This window comes from Coloeus monedula (genome assembly GCF_965178545.1).
Source record: "Coloeus monedula genome assembly, chromosome: 15".
Lineage (NCBI taxonomy): Eukaryota > Metazoa > Chordata > Aves > Passeriformes > Corvidae > Coloeus > Coloeus monedula.
Window position 1 is genome coordinate 7,593,804 of NC_138795.1, and position 17,488 is coordinate 7,611,291.

The 17,488-nt window shown below is 42.5% G+C and overlaps 1 protein-coding gene across 5 annotated transcripts in view; it reads right to left on the minus strand.

Moving 5' to 3' along the window:
* Positions 1-9,252, minus strand: part of CNOT6 (CCR4-NOT transcription complex subunit 6) — a 29,562-nt gene extending 20,310 nt beyond the window's left edge. For 2 of the 5 annotated variants that reach the window (XM_082291577.1, XM_082291573.1), the window contains exon 1: positions 9,135-9,231. The gene's annotated coding sequence lies outside the window, so the exon portion shown is untranslated. Of the gene's footprint in view, positions 1-6,466; positions 6,496-6,894; positions 7,272-7,799; positions 8,007-9,134 lie in introns of those variants that run through there. The other 3 variants (XM_082291574.1, XM_082291575.1, XM_082291576.1) reach the window with 3 other exon arrangements.
* Positions 9,253-17,488: the final 8,236 nt, after the last annotated feature.

Here is a 17,488-nt window from a genome sequence, read left to right on the forward strand (position 1 = left end):
CTTTCAACTCCAAAGAGTGACCCTCTTCAAAGGGAACAGAAGTACCTCTAAAAGATAACTCCTGTGCTTTGGAAAAAAATCTTTAAGGTCATTTCATAGTGCCGTATTTCAGTTTAACTATAAAACTGCAGATTTGCCCTTTCCTATTCAAAGACTCACTACCCCTTCTTTAAAAAGTGCTTTTCCAAAATGAATCAAGCTTGCTGCCTTCCCTGTCTTGTCACTGGTGGCGCTTTACTCAGCAAGTCATGAATTTCTATGAGAACTTAATTACATTTCAGCTTGAAGTACAGGCAAATAAGCAACAACACGGTCCCTGGCCAGGATGACAAGGTGCAACATCTGTCACCTCCTCACAGAGAAGCAACAGCAGCTTGAACTGGGTTTATGATAAAGGTCAGTCCCTGCAGAATTTACACACTTGACTTGATGAGTTGACTCAATGACTGGATTTATCCTCAGCCTGTTCCATGCCTGGGCAACAAACTGGAGAGTGATGTCAATACTGAAAACTGATGGAAAAATATTCATGGGCAAGATGCCATTATGAGGAAAGGAAGCAAATACCCAACGCATCCCAGATAAACCTCAAGTGCCCTCTGAAGTAAATTTAATGTATTTCAGCTAAATTCTTATTTCAAATGATTTGGCACCACCCCACCCTCCTAAGACATAAAACTTAAACTAGAGAATTGGATACTTTTTCTGTATCCTGATACTCTTCCTACAAAGCCTTCTAAATTTCATGTCATCTTATTTCTATAAATGTCTTATTCAAAACATACTAAATTGAAACTTTGTTTTTTTTAAAAAATAAATCTTAACATATGCCTGTAGTTTTGGATTTCCCAACTACTAGCAGGTATACACCATAATATGGAAGCATACTTGCATTCTGCTATGAAATATAACTTGCTACATAACGTATATTTTGTAGCAATACAGTATACAGTATTTATGTTACACATATTTTTATACATGTATTTTATACAAAATATATTTTGCTATAATGTATAATAACATGCAACAACTACAAAATATATTTTGCTACAATACACAAGCAGATAAACCAAACTTCAGAAAAGCAGGTGCGGGCCATCACCCAAAAGAAAAAAAAAATCTGAAAGAATCAAATCTGCCTCAAAATTGAGAAATCCATACTACCGTACATTAGAATTAAAATCACAAATATTTTGAGGCTGAATAAACAGAAATTTGAGGACTTGCTTATCTATTGAACACAACCTTACATTTAACTTTGTAGGCATGAACCAGATCCCTCTATTGAAATATATACAAAGAAAACACCAGTGTTGCAAGAAACCACATATTTATTTTCTCCCTACTAGTGTGCTGCTTCAAGGCAAATATCAAGTCTGTTGTGTAAACACCTATTATTTGTGGACTAGTACAAACACTCTTTGGCATTTTATTTGAAAGAGGCTGTTCGAGTAATTTTTTTTTTTTTACAGTATGTATTTAGTATTGAAAAAATAAGGCTAGGAAAAATCTGACTGGGAAATCAGCTAAAGGCCAACACCTGAATTTTTCAGAAGACACGCTGTAAATTAAAAATTTCCATTTCCCTAGTGTGGGGAGGGATGGCACATACCAGCTGTGGGCACAGGCAGAACTGAGGCAGCACAAGGACAACTCCCAAGAGACTCAACTGCAACACGTGGGAAAGTGTCAAGATCCCTTTAACCCAATTTATAGCCTAATGTTGGAATAATCTAAATTAAAAATATAAAAAAAGCTGTTGAGTCAACACGAAGTCAATTGATTCATTCCAAGCACTTTTTCACTAGCTAAGATCACATTTTAGTGGCTGTTAGCATATTAAGATTTAATGGCTTCATCAGGGATGTAATGCTTCTCCATCCCATTTTGAGGACTTCTAAAACTGTAATTTTACACAACTGCCAATACAAACCCACGAGTCACCCTTCCTCTTTTTCAGACTTAAGATAATGCAGTGGGATGTGAACATGCATGTGAACATGTGTAATAATAAATACAAGATACTGATTAAGTCAATATCCATTAATTCATGTAAGTATATCTGGAATATTACTAATCAGATGATTTATTTGAATTTGCATATATAAGTTCTACTAGAGAAAAATCAGAAGCTGACAAATGCTTTAATATTCTTTCAAAAATCCATAAAGCTGTTGCAAGTTCAGCAAAGCCCTTAATCTAGCCAAAGTTGACTAAAATGAAACATAACCCTCCTGAAACTCAAGCAAAGCATCCTGGTTCAGATAAACTGGGCCATAAATGTCAAAAGATTTACTTGCTGTCTTCAAATCAGGAAGGCTCCATTAGACTAGAGAGCACTGACTAGAACAGGCTTTAAATTTTGTTAAGTTCAAAACTCAGTCATTTCGTATTTTTAAGAAGATCATATTTAATTTTGACCTGCAGGTATTTCAAATTTAATTAAGGTTTCTTTGTCCTTCTAAACTACTTGTTTACAGAAATGCAAACTGGCTGGTTCCAGCCGGCAGTGGCAGGCATAGGGAAGATGTCATTTTCCAAACTTCTACATTTTCTACCCAAACCCTGCCTATTACAATTTCCCACAGATAAGCAATGTGCAGCCCAGTATTTTAATGGTGTAATCCTTTAAACCTTGCACAGTGTGAAAAACTTGCTTACCATCATTTCACTAATGCAAAGAAGCAGTTGCCACTTCCATGTTCAGTTGCTATAAAAACTAGCTTGGGTTCAAAAGAGATCTCTAAAATGGTCAGAGTACAAAAGGCACAATTCAGCACAGAGGTCCTTGACTGCTCCATCTTCTAGACAGACTACAAGACAGATCTGTTTTATCAGACTCATGATAAAAAACCCTCAAATTCCCACCCCTTACTCTGCACAACATATAATCATTAGAAATACGATGTCCAAACGTTCTCAGTGTAGCAAACATGGTCCAGATGATTAGAATAGTTCTTAATTATCAGAAATTGTATCTAATTATGACTGTAGTAAAAGGCTGCTGTATACAAAACAAACACTAACACAAAACCAAATTGCAAAGCAAAGACTGACCTTAACTGGTATCCCTGGAACCAGATTGGCTAGTTAATGAGTAGTACACAGCATTCAGCTTTTTGCACATTCTGTTAGTGTATTCTGAAATGCCAATACATTAAAGAGATGTCAGGTTCACTAATTACTTTAAGAATTTACATAAACTGCATTGCATTACAGAATTGCATACTGTACAAGTCAGATGGAACCTAAAAGACCAGCTTTAAAAGGAAGAGTTGTGCTGTAAAACATTTAGCTTCAGGTTTTATAAATGTAGGCAGAAGGAAAAAGGCTTAAAAGCTTCACCTACAAATGTCTCTAGGAATCTGAGAAAGGACTTACACTCCAAAACATTAATATAATACCAACTGCCACTCCACTGGTTGTATCCAATCATATTTGACAATTTAGTTATGATTCTTCACAATAAATGGAATACTGATTCTTGTTTAGCAGACCTAGAGCAAAATTTCTTATCTTGGTCCAACTCAGTAAGCTATTCTAAATACTGGCACATGCACCAACACGTTCCTTACCACATGTTCCTTTATGTGTCTGCACAATGCTTACCACATTTCTGTTGTTTCACAGGGGAAAACACAAAGCCACCACACGAAACACTACTTCTTAGTCTTACAACACAACTAAGGAGTAAGAGAGAACCCAGCTACTTTAAATGAAGTTTGGATATGAGCTCATTTTCAGCATTCCTGCTACAGAACTGAACTAGAGCTTGACAAGAGGTGTCAGCATCTAAATCCAAAAATCTCTGCCTTCCCAAAACACAATTTCTAGATACCTAAATGCTTGTTAGTATTAGTGTTGCTAAACTAACTGAAGGTCAGGATGTTACAGAACTCAACATACAGCTGATGCTTTACGCATATAGCCACATCCTGACAGCAAGCAAATTATTCACAGATTGGTTTTGCTTCAAATTTAACCAACAAGCCTGCAAATGTTTTTCCACAACCACACTCTTGCACAGCAAAGCCAACTCAAGACTTCTTTCCTGTCCCCATGTCCCACAGCATCACCTCTCTCTGTTGTGTTGATGCAGCTGTTTGTGAGACAATATTGAAAACCAACAATGATACTCAGCTAAGAAAGTGGGGTTTAGAGGTTGTGGGGGGTTGGGTTTTTTTAATAACAAAGTATCACCACTCAGCCACGTCACTGGTTGGTTTTGAGCATTACTCTGACAACCGTTGTACTGACACGGATTATGTGGATTTAATGAGCAACCCAAGTAGCAGCTTTTCAAATTCTGCCACTGGAGAGAAGTCCTGACCTACTAAATCAGAAGAAACCATGAGGTGACCTAGTCCACTACTCCCTATACAGAAAGCACCTATCCCATGACTGACCATTGCAAATCTCCAGAGGTGACTCTTTCATCATGTTTCTCATCAAAACAGGATTCCTTACTAGTTTTAATTATTCTTCACACTTACTGCTTGTTCCTAAAAGCTCTCATTCCTGAAAGTACTCTGCAGATGAACTGTGATTGAGGCAGCACTGAAATTCCTTAGCTCCCAGGACCTTTGCTTTGTCAGACAAAGCTCTTCTGTTGGGTGAGTAACTGTTAAAACTTCTTTAAAACAGTATTTAAAAGTATTAGTGGTCAGAGTGCAGCATAAAATACCTTCAGTAGTTTTTATTTTCAGCCATTATGATGCCATTTCCTTCCTCTGACAGGTGATACACATCAGATGGTGCACAGCCAATCCTGGTGGTGTTTTAGTTTAGTTTCAAGCCTTCAGTCTTTGTAGGTGTTGGCTAAACGTGGCCTTTGTTGCAAAAAATCACATGACAGATCTGTCTCTGAAGCAAGTTTTTTTCTGATCCCTGACTCTGCAAACTGATCTATACAGAGAGATACTTTTGTGGAGCAGCATTTAAGTCCGATCAATGTGCAGGATTCACATCTCACCCATCAATATACTCAAAAATAGCTCAAGCAATTAAGCTGCACATATTATTTGTAACATGCAGGATATGACATTATTGTATATTCCTGGTCTCCTAACCATGGCAAGATGCTGCACCCTCATGACAGGAGCTGTCACTCAAATTGCTTCAGCATGTTCTAGAAAACCCCAGTCTTTCAACTGAAACTGCTGCCTTGTTAAGCAAAGGATGCATTAGAGATACCGGTATTATAAAATGGAAAAAAACTTTAGGAAGGTCTTCAAGTAGGGAGCCCCTTCACTTGCAGAGTAAAGGCTGCACACCAGGAACATGAACTAAGATGCACAAGAGAGCCATCCAAATACCCAGGCTGTGATCACAATGTCGAGTTGGCAGTCTCCATAAAACAACTAACAGCATTTCCAGTCTAAAAAAATCTAAAGTCAAATCAATCTCTTCCTGCAGATCTCCACTGTAGCATAAATTGGAATCTTAACAGCAAGTATTTTAGTTCTGAAATAAACAACTGTATATATTTACTGCTCCTAGTCCCTCTTTGATTCATACACTAGAAAAAAAGGCCTCCAAGGCATTAACAAAAGGATTCATGTTGCAGTCTTACAAAAGGAAAAACTGAGTTGTTGCCAATCTTTTTTTTTTTTTTAAACAAGCACCATCTTGGAAGTGCAATTAGTAGCTAAAAGTACATGTTAAGCATTTAAACAGCTTTTTCTTTGGGACCTGCCTAAGCATTTGTAAACTCTTAAAGACTTCAGCTGCAGAAATTGCTCCATGTAGAAATTGTGAGTGCAGGTCCCCAAGCTTATGCCAAGATTCCCTTGTTGAGTGGACTTGTACAACCCAATTTCAATGTAAGAACATAAATTACGTCACTTAACACAATGCTAATAATCTTGCAGGGTATTGTACAATAATCACACTTCCAAGCGTGAAGCACCAACACTTTAGAAGAAACAAAACAGATGAAACCCTGCAGTGACTCAGTTTGAGCAATTTATGCATAAAGCTTTCGAAATTACACCATGGAGAAGGATAAATTTAAACTGGAATCAGTAACGTCAGTATTTTGACATGGGAAGTAGTGTAAAACCTCAGTATATGGATTAAAAACCTCAGACACTTTTTATGTAACTGGGCATGGGTCAACCTCTACCTCATGCCACTAGAACTAAAATCTGGTGGCTGGGTCTGTTGAGAATATTCTTGTGGTGTTTTAAGGTCACTGATAGCTTTTTAAAGCTCACCATACACAACTATAACCTTTCAATACTACACGTAATTTCCTGACAATAAAACCCCTATAGAAATAAGTGTCAATTCTTGTACATCCCTTCAATTCTGAAGACTGAAAGGCATCCTCATTCCTAAAGATTCTGTGTAGAATCTTTGCCTAAAGTGGCGCCATTTGAGACTGGGATATAATGGTCAGACTGCACATACACAAGCGTACAGCCAAAAGGACATGACAAAAACAGGTAATAATTTAAAACTCAACTGTTAGCAAACAGAACCAGGGCCTCTGCAACAGGGACTCCACAACTGGATGGAAGAATCCTGGTTCACCACATGGACTCTTGGGCATGGTGGTAAGCCAAACAGCATGGCACACTGCACTACAAACATTAATATTAAAGATTTTGGTGACAGATTAACAGAAACATTTTTATTTATACAGCCATGTTTTCAAATATAACTTCCTTTGTTCATGTGTAGGGAAAGAATTTTTAGTTTGCTCAGTCTTGGAACCATTTTAAGGACAGTGGTTTCCATCACGAACATTGCACTTGGTTAAAAGAATGTCTTCCTAATATCTGTACCTAATAGGGTACAGCGCTATCTTAAAAAGGTACCACGCTCATTCAATTTGTGACCCTTCATAACATGTTTTCAGGTCTTCATGTATAAAATGTCAAATGTATTTACCTGCCCATGCAGTATTACAGTTTCATCTATCTTTATATTTCAGTTCTTCCTCTAAAATTCAAGCACAGTAAACAGCCTGAACATGAGACTGTATTCAGAGTTCAACTTCAGAATGCAAACAGAAAAGAGATGCATGGCAGGATCCTTTTTAAACATGGGCTGATCCAAGCAATTCAGGTGAAAAGCGAACAAATAGTTAATCCAAATGCGAAGGGCTCCATTTCAGTAATAGCATGAATAAACCCCCACAGAAGGCTCCATTGCTAGCAGCAAACTCCACAGAGTCCAGATGAACCAGCAGGAAGAACAGAGGGCGGATAATCCTGTAAAATTACCCCAGTGGAAATGTTGATAAATTCCCAATTACGAGACCTGCTCTAGAATAAAAAAAAAAAATGCGAGATACAATACAATTACCAGTCAACACTTGCACATCTTTGTATTTAAGCCAGACAAATACCACAGGTATTTCTTAATCCCTTGGATTTTGAATTAGTTACCCACTGTGGTGAAATCTAGATTATGAAAATAAGCCCCAGAAATCAAATGAAAAAACAGGCAATCTGCAATTCTAGTTACAAAGCAAATACCCATCCATGAAGTTCTATTTTTGGTTATACAATTTTCTATGTGTTTGTGGAAATACAGATGGCTGTATTAAAAAACAAACAAAAAAAAAACCCCAAAACAAAACAAAAAAATAAACCAAACCAAAAAAAACCACAACAAAACCTTTAGCTTACTGCATTTGTTTTGAATACATATCTTATACTACACAAAGTAGCACAGAATCATGTTGGAGAAGACCTCTAAGATCATCGAGTCCAACCTAGGACTACAACCTAGTAGGTTCCATATGAATTTTTAATGTTTGTAGAAAAATTGCTGATAAAATATGTATTCACCATAGATACCAAGACAGAGACAGGTGTATTAGATATCTCCTTTCCTAAAGCTTTGTCTGATCCCAGGCTTATCACTCTCCATAAAATTCTGGAGTAGGAAAGGCTGTCCTGTGGGCCCCACGACAGACCGCGGGGTGCGGGAGCTCCCCGCCGCCCGTTCCCCCGCAGGATGCGGTTCCGCAGGCAGCCCAGGCGCTCATTCCCCGTGCCCCAGCCAAGGCAAGGGCCCCGCTCGGTTACAGAACGGCGGCCGAGCCGCTCCGATCGCAACCCGGCCCCACCGCCCCCCGCCCCAATTCCCTCTGTTTATCCCTGCATGCGCCTGTCCCGCGGCCTCGAGCGCCCGCCCCCCGCGCCCTCCTATTGGCCGCCGCCGCTGCCACTCACGGCCCCTACGGCCTCCCATTGGCCGCCACCGCTGCCACTCACGGCCTCCACCCGCCCCGCCGCTCCCTCCGCCGGAACGAGCGAGCGCCGCTCCGGCCCCGCCGCCAGCGCGGCCGCGGCTCCCGCTGCCGGCGGGGCGGGGAGGGACGGGAGGGCGGGCGGCTGCCGGCTGCCGCCGCGGCTCCTTCCGGAGCAGGCGAAGCGCTCCGCTGACAGGCAGCACTGCCGCCCCTCGGTGCGCGCCCAGCCAGGCGGATCGGCCTCCGGGGAGGCAGCGGCGCGGGGCGCCCTGCGTGGAGGGTGGACGGGCAGTTCCCCCGATTGATGTCATTTCCCTCTGCCTTTTGTTTAATTATTTTAAACTCAATTCCACGGTGAGGAAAAAAAACCCAACAAAAACAACAAAACCTACCAGCACCAATAATAACAACAACAACAACAAAAAAACAACTTCAGGCTTCCAGATGCCATTATACTAATTTCTCTTAATTGCCTTCCCGATGCAAACAGAGCCGGGCTCCTGCGCGGCGCCGCCCGGCCCGGCTCCCTCCCAGCCTCCTTCCCTGCCTCCCGCTCGCCGGTGGGCGCTCGCGGGGCTCGGGCCAGAGGTGCGGAGCCCCCTCCCCGCCGCCCCCGTTCCCAAAGCCGCCGTTCCCCGCCGCCTCCCCGGGCGCGGAGCCTCCCCCGAGCGTCCCCGCCGCAGCGACTGCCCAGGCCCAGCACCCCCCCGCGGAACGCCCCCACGCCCAGAGGGGCCTCGGCTCCCCCTGACACCCCCGAACGACGCGGCGCGGGGGCTTCTCCCCGCCAAGCCCGGGGGTCCCCCCTCGCCGTGCCACCGCCGGACCCCCCCGTCAGCGCACTCCCCCCGCAGCGCTGCCCCCCCGGGCAGAGCCTCCCCCCCCCCCCCCCCCCCCGCTCCGGGCCGGGCGCCGGAGCCGCCCCTACCTGTGGCTGCAGCATCCCCGTCCCCCCGCCGCCCTCGCTCCGCCGCCTGCCTGGCTCTTTGTTTCCTGCCGCGGGCCGGACGGGAGAGCGGCTCCCCCCCGCCTCCTCCTCACACTCATTGAAAGCAAACAAGCATCATGGCGGCGCTGGCGGCGGCGGCGGCGGCTGCGGGCGGGCCGGCCCCCCTCCTCCTCCTCCTCCTCCTCCTCCTCCTTCTTCTTCTTCTTCTTCTCCTCCTCCTTCTTCCTCTCCTCCTCCTCTTCTCCTGTCCGCTCTCCGCCCCACCTGCCCAGGCCGCCCGCACTGCGCGCACGCTGCGCGGCCGCGGAGGGAGCCCGGCGAGGGGGCGGCAGGGCCGGGGGGGCCGCGGGGTGATGCGGGGGGAGGAGTTTGGAGCGTGTTTTGGGGTACGGCCGCAGGAACGCGGCGGGGGGAAAAGCAGGTGAAAGTAATGTGTGGGCTGCGGAGTAAGGCATGCAACCCCTGCAAGTGGTGTGTGTCAGGGAAGGGGTTCCTAGCAGGAGCCCCAGGAAGGCGAATGGGAATAGTCACTTGTTTGGAAAAGAACTTTTAAATTCTGCAAAAGCCCAAATGGGAAACTCAGCCTTGAAGTGGATGAGCTCAGACACGGTGCGGGTGATAGGCCGGACGCTTTTTAGGAAGGAGAACATTTCTTCTATGTTTGTGTCTTTAATGGTAAACCAGTGCCTCGGATCCTTCGCAGTGACATACTCAGGAACAATGTTTACTGTGAAATGTCCCCCAGAATCGCCAGCAGCACCTTCCTGAAACTCACGTTGCGGCTCGGCTTACATCATTTTCTCCTATGAACTGATTACTGGATGCAAACCAAGATATTTAGAAAAATAAAGTACTTTCTCATTAAGTGTTACTATTACTGTCCCTGCACAACTAGACTTTATGATGAGAGATGCCAAGTGAAATGATGGTGGGGAAGTGCCATCCATGGTATAATATTAGCAAAACTCCTAAATAATGACTTCCAAATTAAGGATTTTCTCCGTTTTTCAGAGCATTGATGATGCTGCAGCAAATGAGCGCTTGGTTCCGCTTCATCCAAAGGAATAGTGGGGACAAAGACACTGTCCCAGATACAGAACCCTGTTTCTGATCTGGGAAAGCTGAATAGGAATTTAGGCCTCAATTTTGATATAACTGGATATGTAGCTGGAAATAAATGGCACTCACACTGTTGTGCAGTGAGGCATTCTCTTTTAACATAATGTGAAAGAGGATGGTACCTAGTCCAGCTTCTGAAGAACACCATCCCCATCCATCTGAGGCCAGTACTTTGGAAAACATGACCCTGGCATGCTGCGGACCAAACCTGCTCGCTTCAAACCTGCTCAGAACGTCCTCCACTGAAAGGCTGACACTTCGTTGGACATAATCCTGCTGTACTTCAGATTTATGCTCAGCCTTATCATATCATATATCTGAAATGCTCTTGGATGATAAACTATCTCCTCTCCACATGGTGCAGTCCTGCGCTAAGATATCCTAGCCTGCTCCATTACGGATGTGCACAGGCTCCGGCAGAATGCCGTATCTGCTTCCCGGTCTTGGCTGGCTCTGGAGAGCTGACAGTCATTCAGAACTAACTCAAGTAGCTCTACATGTCATTCTCCAGCACTGCATGTCTTTTCTTTCCGATAAGCAGCTGTCCTGCACATTCTTCAGTTAATACTTTCTGGGTCAGATATGGCCTCAATAGACTATATCATTTTGCCCAGAGCTAATTCTCCAAAAGTAGTAGGAAAGTCTTTGAATACATTGCAGGATTTTCCAGGAATTGCTGCTCAGCAAAGAAAATTCAGTTGATCATAAGTTTCTCGAAAATGCTTGCCGGGAACCTTTGTTCTTCAGGGATGGATGCTGGGGTAATATTACCTTAAACATGGAAAGGTCTACTGGCAAAGGCCTTCAGCACTGCAAGTGGAGAACAAATGGCAGAAAATACTGTAATTCTGAAATAACTGAGATAAGCAAATGAGAACATTAGAGAAAATAATTTAAAAGCAATTAAAAACAATTTTGTATTATTGTCCACTGTACAGACTAACAGCAGATTACAGCAATTTGGCAGATTTCAAGTTAGTGAATTTTATGATGATGTTACAGGTTATTTATAAAAAACCAGCAATGTTTGAAGAACCTAAAGTTATGGCCTTTTATGTAAACAATTTTTTTTTAACTGCCAGCTTGTGTGGTTTGAAACAGCAGAATGAAGTAAAAACAGGTATGTGGGGTTTTTTTTTTAGAAACTGTTATGTTCCACTGAATTTCCTGTTCAGAAGTGCTGTTGCTCAACTGTATGTCTGATTAACTTTTGCTCCCTGAAAGTGTTATCAGACCTGTAACCAGGCAAACAGCAGAGCAGATGGCCAGTGCCAGTATCGGTGTTTCTGGTCTGGGTGCTTAATGAGATCTGAGAGTGTAACATGAGCCTCTTTCATTTTGTCTGTCTCACATGGCAGATATACTTGGTGCAAGTGCTCTGGTTGCTCAAGGTCACAGATTCATCAATCAAAAGAGAGCCCTTCCCATTAATCTTCTACCTGCCCATGACAGTTCCATACATCTCAGGAGCTGCCATGTCACTCTGAGTGCTGTTGTCCTGAGTTTGGGACAGTAGTGCTGTGAAAGACAACGAGGTTAAGCAAAAATTAGTCACGGTTTAAAACACAACATTAGATGTACTGTACCCTGAGTGTAAGTTTTCACTGATTAGCCCTAAACAAAAAATGCCTTTTTATGCTGCGGAATAAACCTTCAGTTGGGCCAAATCTCCCGTCCCACACAATCACATGTCCCACACTATGAAGGTGAACGTCCTACAACATTTCTGACCCTACACTTGGAGATAGAAATATTTGCTGTGAGTGGTTTAAAAAAACCTCAACACCACCCACCATCTTCCCTCTGCATGCACATGTCCAAGGCTGGAGCTGGGAGTGTGCCTGGGAGGCCTCAGGGAGGCCGCTGGGTGCATTTGACCAACATTTACAGCTGGTTCGAGGTCCTGGTGCCTCTGTGTGCTGACAGAGGGATGTGAAACTTGTGGCAGGGAGTTATCTTTGTGGCTGAGCAATGGTACTTTTTTGCTTTGTTTAAATGGCTAAATTTGGTGACGATATACTCTTGAAATATCATGTAGAGTTACACAGTAGAGGCTTGTTTGACTTCTAAGTTCTTTGTAGTAAAGGACATATCCTTCATCCTTCATGGTTCATACATCACCCCATCCTCAGGGAGAGAAGGGACAGAGGTGTCCTGGCTTGTGCAATCTCTTGTGTCTGGGGTTACTGAAGAGGTGACCAAGGAAAAGTTCAGTCCTACGCACTCCCTCACTTTCTGTGCCCAGGAAATGTGACAAAAGCAGTGTAACTGGAGACAGGAAAGGAATCGGGGAGGAGAGCACAGTTATGGTAAAGCAGGGGAGATAATGAGGAGGAAAGAAGTAGTAACTCGGAGATGGAGAGGGATCCCAAATAGGAGGGCAGAGCCTAATTATGGTCTGCATTTTCAGTCTGCGTGGGTTTAGATACAGGGATCTGAACTGCAGGATAGCTTCCATGGCTGTTGAGATCAGTGGGATAGCTGCTCTGAACATGGCATATGCCTAAAATGACAGGTAGTCTGAAAAATGAGGCCTTGGAGCACTCATATTGTGCTTCTGAAATCATTGCATTTTTAATGATTTCAGCCTTAAGTTTTATGGCCTGTTCTCCATCTACCGAGTGAATGTAAGAGCATCTTCTTTCACAGCTGGATAGTAAAGATAAATCTCTGATGTTTATTGAGCATTAAAACTACAGTGAAAGCTCCATACAAAAAGCATTGAGGCAATTAATATTCCTGCTTTTTTCTGTGTGGAATGGAGTTCAGTGGTTTCCAGAAGACCTATATGTAAAAAGGTAATTGAAGTCTCCCCTTATGCATATCCACAGCAGAGATGAATTCAGGAATTTTAATCCTGGCATGGCACAATTTGTAGGTAAGGTCTTTGGAGCCTTAGAATTACTTTAATATGCATTGTTAGACAAAAGTGGAATAAGTACTTTGAAAGAAACTGAATATGATCAAAAGCTTTTTTTCTAGAAATATCTGCATTTTAGTAGGAAGACTTCCACAGTGAGAGAAGGGTTTCTAACTCCTTTTTGCCAGTTATGGGTACTACTGTTTAACTCTGTCACTGTCTGAGATGCTTGTGTACTATGTTCAGATGACTCATAATTGTTTAGATATTTGATAAATTGTCAGGATGGTAGCAGTTTAAAATGTGCATTGAATCTTGTTCTCTACCTCAAGCATGCAGGTCTGTGGAACATTGAGTCATTAATACTTTTTAGTGTGTGCATTTGTTCTATGCTGTAGCAGTGAAGTAACAGATCTAAGAATGCCATAATTCTTACTTGTCCTAATCAAAGATTAAAATCTGAAGGCTGTTAAGAAGCTGGATTTACGAACCATGATGTTGTTTACCTCATTGTCATTTTTTAGACACAGGCTGATTCTTGCAAGTTTTTGTTTCTAGAATCACCTCTCCAACTCTTGGTCACCTCTCTCCAAGAAGACATCCATCTTTTCATCTTAGAACTAACTTAATAATATGAAAGAAAATATTAATGGTATGACCTGCCTGCATTCATTACATGGGCAGAGCTCTTGGTTGCATTCAGAGCTCTGCAAAAAGAGCACAAGGCGTTGCCTTTCACAGCAAAAGCTTTTATGTATGTGACTGAATAGAGCAAATTGCTATGAAATACCTGAATGCCCAGTTATGGAGTCACAACTGAGAGGTTAAATGTCAAATAATGACATTATTGATATAAGATGGAAGGATTATCTTTAGTGGAAAGCCAGTGTTCAAACTACTCATCCAGATTTTTGGTGTTTTCTACCATATTCTTTCCCTTTGTATCCATTTTGGCGGTTTTTTCCCCTTCCTCTGTCAGCATCTTATTTTTCATCTTTATTCATCGTTGCTTTCTATGCTTTTCTCTAGCAACAGAAACATCTTTACTTGCAAGCTGATCCCATCTGTGCTCCCGCATTGTAAAGCTTCCCCCTGCCGTGGCACTGCATGTCTGATGGAGTTTCATACAACGGGTGGGAAGCTCCAGCCTTCCGGAGTGCCAGGATTTCACACCGTGGATCAGGCAGGCAGGGCACTGCCCACTGGGCATGGTTTTTACAAAAAGAGAGGGTGAGCAGTTTTTCTTGTGTAAGAAAATGCAATAATACTGTAATCATTTGTCGCCTGACCGTTCACTGAAATGGAAGAGTGCTGAACTTTTAATTTAATTGGGTCTCTCGTGCTTGCACTGCTTCCTGCTCATGAACCAGAATATATGAGGACTATAACTCAAATATACACTAAACATCCCTGCTTCAGTCTCATCCCTTGCAAATTAAGTAGGATCAGGACTCAAAAGAGATAACTAAGGAGACCTATGTCCTGGAGGAAATTACGGTGAATTACAAAATGATGGTTTCTCTCTTAATAAAAAATGAACTAATGCTCCAGTGTGACACTATGGAACTTTTCAGTTTGTAAAGGTACTGTCTTTCAGGAAATATATATGTTAATCCAGCTGTCATGCATAAATTCTCATTTGGGACCTGATCTAATTCCCGTTGAAGTAGAGATGGACTCAATCTACTTAAATTTCTCCATGCAGTTTCACGGCTTTCCACTATCTTCATCTGTTGTATCACATTACTGTGTGTGGGTAGAGTTGCCACATTCCACCCATGACACAACTGTTTCAGTGGCAAGTGAAGTGCTACGTGCATATGGCACACGCAGGCTTTACACAAACCGTATGCTTTCAGACAGCTATCTGTGTAATTGAGGGATGTTAGAGAGGCTTCCTGAAGAAAAAGTCCATTTGCTACATTATTAGAAAATTTTGCAAACTTTGTTTATTATTGCCATGATCTTACTTTTGATATTTGAGGGACAGGATGAGTGATTTATTGCTTACCTTTCATAAATTAGTAAGTCAGATTGATTACTTTGAATAACAATAAAACGGTTGCATGAGGATTTTGGAATCAATCTCTTTAATTTTATTAATTATTGTGTCAAATCTTAGGCCCAAATTTTGCTTATTTAACAGCGAGCGACTTCATAAAATTACCAGTTACAGTCATACATAGTCTTCTTTATGCTGTGTGTTTCACATTTCCAAGATGTTGAATGTCCTCATTGCTGAATGTTTTATCTAGGAGATTATTATTATTTCTATGAAGAATTTCGGCTAAGGGCAGTCTCTGTTGGGGCAAAAACCCTCCAGAGAATTTATAAAGTACACTTTAATCTTGAGGCTATTATAGGCCTACTATTCTTGGGGTTTTTTTCTTTCATGGTTGCAAAAAAAATTACAAATTATCTGAATAAATTTAGCTGGTAGTTAAGTGTGGCTATTTCTATATTATCTGAATTGACAAAATACTTTCCTTAGGACATTAGGTATGCAGAGAGAGGGGACAACATAGTATTGGGTGAAACACCAACACAGTCAGAATAATTTAATATGAAAACTCATCGGCCTCTCATGGAGCTACACATTAGATCACTTCCCTCCTGTATGGCTGGATCCATTGCTTTGGGACACGCTGGAGTAGGATCACCTGGAATAGTGTGGGCACATCCGTGTGTGTGAGCTGCTCACCCAAGGATGCCCCTGCACTCAGAGGAGGCTGCAGTACCTTGGGGCTCTAATTTCTTTCTGAACGCTTTGAAGGCAGGCATTGGAGCTGAGGTAATGAAACTGGAAGAGGTTTGTTTCCAAGCGCTGGGAGACCTCAGTGAGCGGAAGGAACGCAGGGCATTAACTGCTGCGACGGGCGGGGTGTGACTCTGTCTGCAGCCATGCCAGCTAAAAGGCTGCACCACAGAGCAGCTTCTGCTCAGAAGAAGGGTGAAAATCATTGCCTGCTTCCCAGGTGATCACTGCAGGTGACAGGAAGAAAATTTGTCCATCGTTCACAGCTGGTGATTGGTGTAGTACATTAAGGGCTTTTCCACTCCTTTCAAAATATTAGACACTTTGAATAAATGCCCCCGGGAGGGACAAAATGCCAAGTTGAACAAGCCACTGATCTGACCTGCTGTTGTTTCCTCTGTGTCCGGAATTTCTGGTCTGCAAGATTAAAAAGGGACAAAAATTTTTCAGATAAAAAAAATCAAAATGTTTGAGCCTAATGCAGCAGGCTTAGGCTAAATCACGTTTCCCAAAGTGTGGCTTTCAATATCAAGCCTACTCCTGAGGAACTGGCAAATGCTCAACGAGCTCAACACGGAGACAACTGGCAGCCTGAGTCATTTTCGCATGTGATTGTTGAATGTGACAGATTGAGAATAGCAAGGAGTACGAGTTCATGCTATGAGAGTGAAGTAACCCAGCATCCGCTTGCTTGCTTGAGCCTACAGAGGGATGTGGAGTGCTGTGGCAGAGAAATGCCATCGAGGCTTTGGAAAAATGGGTTTAGCACACATGTTGTTTTCTTCCTTTGCTCATTTTTATTTTACCATAGAATGTTTCTTTCTTGTCTTCATGGCAGATGGAAAGTAAGAGAAAAACCCTTGACATGTTTGTAAAGCCTGGATTGACATTAACTTATTTGCCTTTTTATTTTTTCTCTGATTACCTTTTGCCTTTCTACTTGTAGATACTGTATTGGCCTTTTTATTCCTTGGTAGTTACTGCTCCAGAATGGTGGCTATACAGAAATGGTTTTGGATAAAACTGGGGTACAGTTGCTTATGGAAATGATCCCTTCCGAACCAACCTGGTGAGGTTTCCGTTCAGAACAAACTGCAACATGTTGGGGAAGTCCAGAGGAGTTACCAATGAAATATCTCCTGCAAACCAACCTTCTGTTGCAGTTGATCTCAGAGTATTATATCCGAGTCATTTATTAATTAAATTTAGCCACACTTTATTTTCACACATGTTTTTGGAAGAGGCAACTTCTTCCCAATTTCTTACTCAGAAATGTTTGACGTGTGGTCTCTGCCAGCACAGCTGAGCACTTTGGCTGTTCGGGACATGTCTGTAATGTGTTCTGCACTGAGCTGCTGTTGGAAGTTGGCTGTTCAGCTATGTAACATTGTATGTGAGAGTTAGTTCATTTAATCTTTGTAAAAAAATGTGCTTGATTAATTAGTTGTAGAGGTGTTCGAGGGTTTTGGATGAGAGACATCATGGACCAGTGACATGTTTCAAAAAGACTTTAAGATGGGTAACATTGATGCCCAGGGCCCTTGCAAAAAGAGAAGCCTCTGCACAGGTTGAGAAGGATAAAGGCAGATTTTTGATCTG